This window comes from Synchiropus splendidus, chromosome 11 (assembly GCF_027744825.2).
Source record: "Synchiropus splendidus isolate RoL2022-P1 chromosome 11, RoL_Sspl_1.0, whole genome shotgun sequence".
Lineage (NCBI taxonomy): Eukaryota > Metazoa > Chordata > Actinopteri > Syngnathiformes > Callionymidae > Synchiropus > Synchiropus splendidus.
In genome coordinates, this window is record NC_071344.1 from 22,141,381 (window position 1) to 22,150,700 (window position 9,320).

Consider the following 9,320-nt stretch of genomic DNA (forward strand, 5'->3'; position numbering starts at 1 on the left):
GGATAAAGGCTTGGCAGTCATTTTTGGGGTGCAGTACTTTCACAAATATTTCTGTGGACTGGTTCGCCAGGACGCGCGGCAATCGTTCTCCCCTGACTGCGATGAGACCTCAGTCCTGCATGAAGTTTCCGTGGTCCAGATGAGCCGCTCCGCACCTCTTCAAGTCTCAAGCTTCTTCTCTTGATGTGCCATGTGCGCCAGCTCCGGCTGTAATTTCACAATTACAGAGTCACTCACTCACGCCTCAGTAATTTCACAATCACATTTTGCGGAGTGCCCTGGCACTTCCAGTGAAGTAGAAATGCTGGTGTAATATTCCTAGAATATGTTTGTGTCCAGCTGTCCCTGGAGTCTGCCTCCCTCCCAAACAGTCCTTTAGCATGGGGCAGAAATTATGAGCGGACCTCCGATCCTGGGGCGTCCCCTCACAGCATGGCTCCTTCAAGGCTAGCAGGTGGTCCTCTGTCCCCCGAAGTGCAGTTCACTATTTGAAATGCTAAAGGTACGGAGCTTAATAGGTGGAGGGTTTGGATTTGCGGCACGGCGTTCCCTCTCACTCAGCCGTAATGCGCGATGCGCGATGCCCTCGCCCCTGGAGCTTGACCTCCTCCCTGAGGAGTGACCATCCCACCTGGCGGTGACAGAGCCACCATCGCACAGTAGAATCGTGTCTATGCCACCGCCAGCCGGCGCATAGCGCTTGAGAACATCATCGCACTCCATATGAGCTCCGTGGACAGGCTCATCCATCGCAGAACCTCTCTCAGTCCACCAGAGATTTTGGAGATTCAACAGTCCGTCGGCGTGGTGCTCTGCTCGCGGCGCCTCCTCCACACACAGCCGCCGGCCGGGGGGAACACCGTATAATAGCCTCGCTGATCCTCGCAGCTCCTCTTGGAGAGACCAGCCGGCTGCTCTCACCTCTGCTCCCTCCAAAAGCGTAGGAAGAACTTTGTGTCTAAAAGCATACATCTAAACCAAAGTCTACCTTGATAAAAAATAAGATTCATTACTTTGGTATCGGGTCTGTTTTTTCTCTGCCCAAAATTAGGGATCATCACCCGCTCTTCCGGTTCCAGTCAGTCCGAACTCCGGCTTCAAAAATCTGTTTTTGTTTGACATCGTCTCATGAGACCGAGCAGTAAAGTAACGGTTTATCTGCGACCTTATCCCTGACGTCAGAACTGTACCTGGGGAAGTTTCTGGAGCCTGGAGTTTTTCCTCAGATTCGCCATAATAAGAAGCATAGGCATCAAATAACACTTTTCCAACTCTCAACAGATCCTGGTTGCAGCCAAAAGTCAGGAGAGTTTCAATTCTGCCATTAACTCTTCTTATTCCTCAGACTCGCCAGTTTCCAGCAGGGGTCGCCACAGGACCGCGAAAGCCACCTCGTCAGAGGATCACTCAGTAGGCGCTGCGTGCCAGACCTGATCTGTTCTCAGCTCCCTCACGCGATGTCTGATGCGATGTCTGTCTGTGATTCTGTTCTCTGCAGCCCTCCAAACCTCTCAGAGGCAAGTAGGACATCGTCATCTACAGAGTCATCTCTTTCTGAAGATGATTGGGCCAGTCCCTCGGGTGTCAGATCAATGTACACTGCAAGTTTGGTGAACCGAATTCATCTGACGACTCAGATGACAAAAGCGAGTCTGTTTTTGAAGAACCGGCGGGACTGTCCCCAGAGGAGTGGGCGCTGAGCACCAACAACCCTTTCGTCCTAGACCCGCCCTGGAGGCTGGATCCGCTCCTGTGCTCAGGACACCTCTCTCCTCACCTCCCCATATGGATCGAGAAAATAAACGGTCATTGACACGCCCTTCAGCTTCACAGTCAACCCCCAGGTTCTGCGTCACCACATGGACCTGAATGAACTCAGAGAACAAGCGCTCACGTCTGATGGAGGAGGACCGCAATCTCCTCTCAAAGGAAATAATCGAGCTGGTGCCAAAGCGATCCTCCTACACTGGATTTTACGACGGGTTCTTTCTGGAACCCAAGAAGACAGGAGAGTGGAAACCTGTTCTGGATCTCAGTCTCCTCAACCAATTCATGACCAGACAGCGGTTCTGGACTACCAGCAGACTCCTGGAGTGATTCATGGTGTGAGAGTCGATGACCTCCATAGATCTTGCAGACGCCTACTTCCACAACATGGTATCTAGTGTCTTGGGCCTCGTTTTTTTGCCAAGTGCATGGAGGAGTGGCACGAACTACTAAGGAGACAGAGTCTGCGGATTATGACGTACTTGGACTTCTGGTTGATTCTAGCCAGAGTCCAAACAGGAGTCATGAGCGCACACCAGCTTAGCAGAAAGGGGTCTCTCTAGTGGCTGCAGAACAAATTCAATGTCTCCGAAGTGGTTTCAGAGACTTATCAACATTTTTATGTTTGTTGGCCTCGGGCTGAAAACCTGTTTTCTGCAATGTTCACTCACTACTCAGCGATGCCTCAGAACATCAAAGTTTCACCTGCAATGAGAGCGAAAAAACTATTTCTAGTATATTCAACGCTAAACCTCTGCGAATAGGACGCTGCGACTGGCCTACAAGCAGTCGAACCGTTCCACATTTCCTTCTTCCAAGCCATGGGATGAGTTTGACGAGAGCCAGGCGCTGCTATGAGGTGGATCTGTAGATTGTGTTCCCAGAGTTGGCTGAGTTCCGTATGGTGGAGTCAGGTTCCCGCTTGATCTTCTCCTGTGCCTCATGTCATCCGCCGCCGTCGTATCGAAGTTGAGCTCTCTCTCCACCAGAAGCTCAAAAATCATCCCTCTTCACTAACGGCCTGCTGGCGTTGGTTGGCGAGACTACACACAGATCACAACCGCATGTTGTCTGCCCACAACTGGATGAAATCTGGACTATTCCCGGCCCGGTTCTGACACTCCACTGCCACTAGGACCGCACTTGGTCAGGTACGGAGCTTACTGCCACGTTCAGGGTTTGGATTGGCGGTGCGGCGTTCCCGCTCACTCAGCCGTCATGCACGATGCCTGATGCGTTTGTCCCGGAATCTCGACCTCCCCCCTGAGGAGTGACCATCCCACCCACCTCTGACAGAGCTACCATAGCGCAGTGGAATGGTGTTTACGCCGTCGGCAACCAGCTCACAGCGCTTGAGAACATAATCGCGCTCTTTATGACCTCCGTGGACTGGCTCATCCATCACAGAACCTCTCTCACTCGACCAGAAATTTTGGAGTTTCAACAGTCCGTCAGCGTGGTGCTCCGCTCGTGGCGCATACTCCACACACAGCCGCTGCCCGGGGGGGGAACACCGTCGCTGGTCAAAGGGGCGGGGTGACCCCACCCATCCAAATCATAGCAGTGCTGATCATTGCTGCTCCTCTTGGAGAGACCAGTCGGCTGCTCTCACCTCTGCTCCCTCCAAAAGCTTAGGAAGAAACCTTTGCATCTGTAACAGGTCTGAATACTGTGACCTTGTCTACAGTTAAAAAGTGGTGTCTCAATGTGGTCAGTAGAACGCCGTCTGAAACAAAATGCGGACAGAGTCACACAAGGCTTCCACATGTGTCGATGGTGAGATCCAAGTATTCCAAGGGATTCTTTTTTTTCCATTGTGGTAACCCACACCACAATTAGATCTCTTTCTGAAACATCACTCACAAACATCTCACTTTGTCATACAACAACTGTCAGACATCATGGACCACATGCATAATTGCTTTTCATCTGAATGTATAATTCTGCCATTAAACCTTTTGGCTAGTGTTGAGAAATAATAAAACTTTACTTTTCACCAAACACCGTTATTCACCACAAGCAAACCGAACTCCACACAACTCAATCACCCGTGCCATGTCAACGTAGGTTGTCAGTATTAGCTTACAAGCGCCAGATCCTCACAGAGCGAACTCAAAGTACGAAGGAAAAACCATATACTTAAAAACCACGTCACCATCCACACACTCAGACCCCAAATCAGTCAATCCCAAGTGGAACAAACATTATAAACAAATGGATTTGACTAACCTGAAACTAAATGTGGACAGAGTCACACGAGGCTTCCACATTTGTCGATGGTGAGATAAGTAATGAAAAAAAGTGTCACTTAATATTTTCCCCCACAGCTTCAATGCCCAACCTCTGTCCTCTCCTGCCCTCTATTGACCGAATTATATACCTGCCGGTTAATCAACTCTTCAAAAACCACCCATGAAACACATCATTTACTGGTTGCTCCACAGTGGCCCTTTTAAGCGTCTCTAGTCTCATGACTTGGGAGGCAGCATGGAAATAAACTGCGTTTTTGGGTCCCCAGTGATGAGGTCCCTGGTGCGGCCGACCTAGCTTGCATCACAGCGACGTTGGCACATTGTCAATGGAAAACATGAAGCAATAGTTTGTGGGAGAAGTTTTCATCTGCACTTTTTTCGCTCCGGCGTTTGTACATGTTGATGGATGGAGCTTCATTTGGGCGTGGGGTCTGCTGACCGGAAATCCACAGTCACATAGGCAGGAAATGCTGCTGTCAACCGAGTGAGAAGTAAACAAGATGTGCTAATGACCCTGCTGCTGCAGATCACATCTGCTCAACAAGCTGTCTTTTTAAATCATGTCAATGAGGTTTGCAATTCACATTTCCATCTGTTTTTATCAAACAATTCAAATAAAAGTAGAACATGACATGTATTTCGCTCTGATTTTACATTTAAATGATACAGTTTTTGTACAATATAAACACTTGATTGATTAATTTTACTGCCTTACATCCAGTAATATCATATTTATCTTGTTTGAAACTCAGGACTGCAGTGTCACAGATGTGATGAGTATTTGTATAGATGATGTATAGATGACATTCGATTTTCTCGTTTAAACGGTTGAACCAGGACCTCAGTGAAATGTAATTATTCGCTTTCATGCAACAAAACACGGTCCTTGCACTCTCCTGAAGCCACTTTGGTCGACAAAACTACTGTACAATGCAATCACAAAAAACTATATTGTGATATGACAACCATATAATCAACTAACCTGAAACTAAATGTGAACAGATTCACGCGAGGCTTCCACATTTGTCGATGGTGAGTAAAGTAATGAAAAAAAAGTGTCACTTCCTATTTAACCCCACAGATTCAATGCCCAACCTCTGTCCTATCCTGCACTCTACTGACCTAATTATATACCTGCCGGTTAATCAACTCCATGCTGAACAATTAAATGACATCTAACACACACTCTGTGACCACACATAAGTGGGCGTCACACTAGAAAGGCTGCTTTTCCGATAGTTGTACGTGATATTCTCATGTTCAGAGGCTATTCCGATCAGTCAGTGAACAGTGCAGAAAACGCCTTTTCAACCCGTCAAAAGCTGGGTTTCAGACCAGAAAAAAAAAAGTTAACGGCCTGAAATACCGTTCAGAAATGTAGGTTTAGTGTTGAATATTCTAAAAAGAGTGTTTATCCTATAGTTGCAGGTGAAATTTTTGTGAGTAATCCCTGAGCAGTGAGTGAAGAGAGCAGAAAATGCGTATTCAGCTCAAGAAAAGGTGGTTTTCAGACCGACACAAATAAAATTCTTGACAACTCTCTGAAACCACCTTAGACAGGTTGAATTAGTTCTGCACCCTCTCAAAACACCTTTTCTGGTAATATTGGCAGGTAAAATTGTCATGTTCTGAGGCCTTTGCTGAGCAGTGAGTGAACAGTGCAGAAAACACATTTTCAGCCTGAGAGAAGCTGGGTTTCAATACAGGAAAAGAAATGTTGACAACCCCCTGAAATACAATTCAGAAAGGTTGCTTAATGTGCTGAATATACTAGAAAGAACGTTTTTCCCACAGTTCCAGGTGATATTTTTATGTTCTGAGGCTATTCTGATCAGTGAGTGAACTGAGCATAAAACGCGTTTTCAGCCTGAGCGAATGTGGGTTTCGGTCAAGAATATAATTGTTGATAACCCTCTGAAAACAGTTCAGAGAGGAGTGTTTTTCCAACAGTTGCAGGTGATATTTTCAATGTCCTGAGGTTATACTGATCAGTGACTGAACATAAACATGAAAATGTTGATATCTCTCTGAAACCACTTCAGAATGGTTGAATTAGTGCTGGACCCACTAAGAAGACCCTTTCTGCTATAGTGGCATGTGAAATTTTCATGTTGAGAGGCATTCATAAGCAGTGTGAGTGAACAGTGCAGAAAACGCGTTTTCAGAGAAGAGAAGCGTTCGAGAGAAGCTGGGTTTCAAACTAGGAAAAAAATGTTGATAACCCCCTGATATAGAGTTGAGAAAGGTAGATTTTAGTCCCGAGTATACTAGAAAGAACGTTTTGCCTATAGTTGTAGGTGATATTTTCATGTTCTGAGGCTTTACTGATCAGTGAGCGAACTGTGCAGAAAATGGGTTTCCGGCGAAAGAGGAAGTGGGTTTCGTACCGGCAAAAATAAAATTGTTGATAACTCTCCTGTTGAATATACGAGAATGAGAGTTTTTCCTATAGTTCCAGTTGAAATTTTTATGTTTTGAGGCATCTCCGAGCAGAGTGAGTGAACAGTGCAGAATGCACGTTTTCCGTCCGAGAGAAGCTTGGTTTCCGACCAGGAAAAAAACTAGTTGATAACCCTCTGAAATACAGCTTAGAAAGGTAGGTTTAGTGTTGAATATACTTGAAAGAGTTTTTCTCCTTTAGTTGCAGGTGAAATTTCCATGTTCTGAGTCCCCCCTAAGCAGTGAGTGAACAGTGCAGAAAACGTGTATTCAGCACAAGAAAAGATGTTTTTCAAACAGACAAAAATAAAAATGTTGATAACTCTCTGAAACCACTATAGACATGTTGAATTTGTTCTGCACCTACTTGAATGACCGCTTCTGCTATATTGGCTGTTAAAATTGTCATGTTCTAAGGCATCGCTGAGCAGTGAGTGAGCAGTGCAGAAAAAATAAAAAATGTTGATAAACCCTCCAAAACAGTCCACATATGTAGGTTCAGTGTTGAATGTACGAGAAAAGAGTGTTTTCCCTGAAGTTGCACAAGAAATTTTCTTGTTCTCTGGCATCCCAGGGCATTGAGTAAACAGTGCAGAAAACGCGTTTTCAGCCCGAGACAAAAAAAAATGTTGATAACTCCCTGAAATACAGTTCAGATACAGAAGATTTAGTGCTGAATATACTCTAAAGATTGTTTTTCTTAGAGTAGCAGGTGATATTTTCATGTTCTGATGTTATACTGATCTGTGATTGAACAGTGCAAAAAACGTGTTTTCAGCCCGAGTGACGGTGGTTTTCAGACCAATAAACATAAAAATGAAACCACTTCAAACATGTTGAATTCGTTCGGCACTTACGAGAAACACTCCATCTGCTATAGTGGTGGGTGAAATTTTCATGTTCTGTGGCATCACTGAGTAGTGAGTGAACTGTCCATATAACGCGTTTTCAGCCCGAGGGACTGTGGTTTTCAGACCATCATAAAAATGTTGATAACTCTCTGAAACTACTTCAGAGAGGTAGAATTAGTGCTGCTGCTACTAGTGTCATGGCTCCTCCCGCCATACTTTTATTTTGTCAGCTACTTCCTGCCCCTGTGTGTGTCTTTCTGTCTTGACTGTGTCGGGCGCGATCGGCAGCTGCAATCAATTTCTCTCTGATGAACCTCCACCTCTTAAGGAGAAGCTGGAGGATGATGCAGCGCCAGATTGTGAATATTTTTACACTGCGGTATGCGTTTGGTCTCCTGTTTTGAACGTTTTTGCACTTTTACTTCGCCGTCGTTACTTCCTGGTTTGCCCTGTTTTCTGCCATTGCGCCTGAGAGTTTTCGTAAGTTTATTCTAATTTATGTTCTCTTTGTTTCTTTATTCCTCGCCACTCGTGCCCGACCTGTTGTGTGTTTCTAGACTCCTTTGATTGCTCCCTGGGCTACGATTAGCTTGCTCCGTTGGAGACTCCCTGAGTTAGTTATTTGGACTTGGGCTGCGTCCCATTTGTGTTGACTCTGCCGTTTTTGTAATAAACTCTATTTGTGCTTTTCTGTACTTCCTGCGCTTGGGTTCCCTTTGTCTGAGCCGTCACAGATGGAGAACAGCCATAGAGCTGAACACGTGTTCACCTTTATGTGCCGTCACGTCTTCCATTGAGGAAGCGGGGGCTGAGGACTCGAACGACTCTTTCATCACCTGGGCTGTAGTCACCGAGGCTGTTTATAAGCTCCTCTGTGGTGGATGAGATTTGTCCTGAGGACCTCAAAATCACTGGATGTTGTAGGGCTGTCGTGGTTGACACGTCTCTGGAACATCACGAGGCAGTCGGGGACACTGCCTCTGGCGTGGCAGACCGGGATGGCGATCCCCCAGTTTAAGAAGGGGCACCGGAGTGTGTTCCAACTACAGGGGGAACACACTCCTCTGCCTATTCCAGGGTACGAGAGAGGAGACTTCGACCAATAGTCGAACTTCGGCTTCACTAGGAACAGTGTGGTTTTCGGCCCGGTCGTTTAACACTGGACCAGATCTATATCCCCCCCATCGGGTGCTCGAGGGTTCATGGGTGTTCGCCCAACCAGCCCACATGTGCTTTGTGGATTTGGAGAAGGCGTTCGACCGTGTCCCTCATGGTGTCCTGTGGGGGCTGCTCTGAGAATATGGGGTACGGGGCCCTCTGCGAGGGGCTGCCCGGTCCCTGTATGACTGGAGCGGGAGCATGGTTCGCATTGCAGGCAGTAAATCAGACTTGTTCCCGGTGCAGGTTAGCCTCTGCCAGGGCTGCCCTTTGTCACCAGTTATGTTCATCACTTTTATGGACAGAATTTCTAGGCCCAGCCAGGGGTCGGAGGGGATCCGGTTCGGGAACCACAGAATTTCATCTCTGCTATTTGGAGACCCCGGGGAAGACCCAGGACTCGCTGGAGAGATTATATCTCCGGTCAGGCCGGGGAACGCCTCGGGATCCCCTGGGACAAGCTGGAGGAGGTTTGTGCGGATCGGGAAATTTGGGCTTCTCCAAATGCTGCTTCCGTGACCCTACTTCGGATAAGCGGCAGATGAAAGTGAAGGAGTCAATCAGACAAATATATTTATTTATATTATTATTAATATGCATTTTGTTCAGGCAGACTCATTAGCACTGAAAAAGTATTGTGTAAAGAAAAATTTAGTGTAATTAGGAATGAGACTACGTGCAACACAGTACACAGAGCCAAGGGGTGTTTGTTTTTTCAGGAATCTGGCCTTTTGGCATCCCCAGGCACCTGATGTGGTACCACCTCCCACAATGTCCACACTGGATCTTCAGGGAATGAAAAAATAAATAAACAAAAACAGAGACATGGTATTAATTATAATTTCAAACTGTC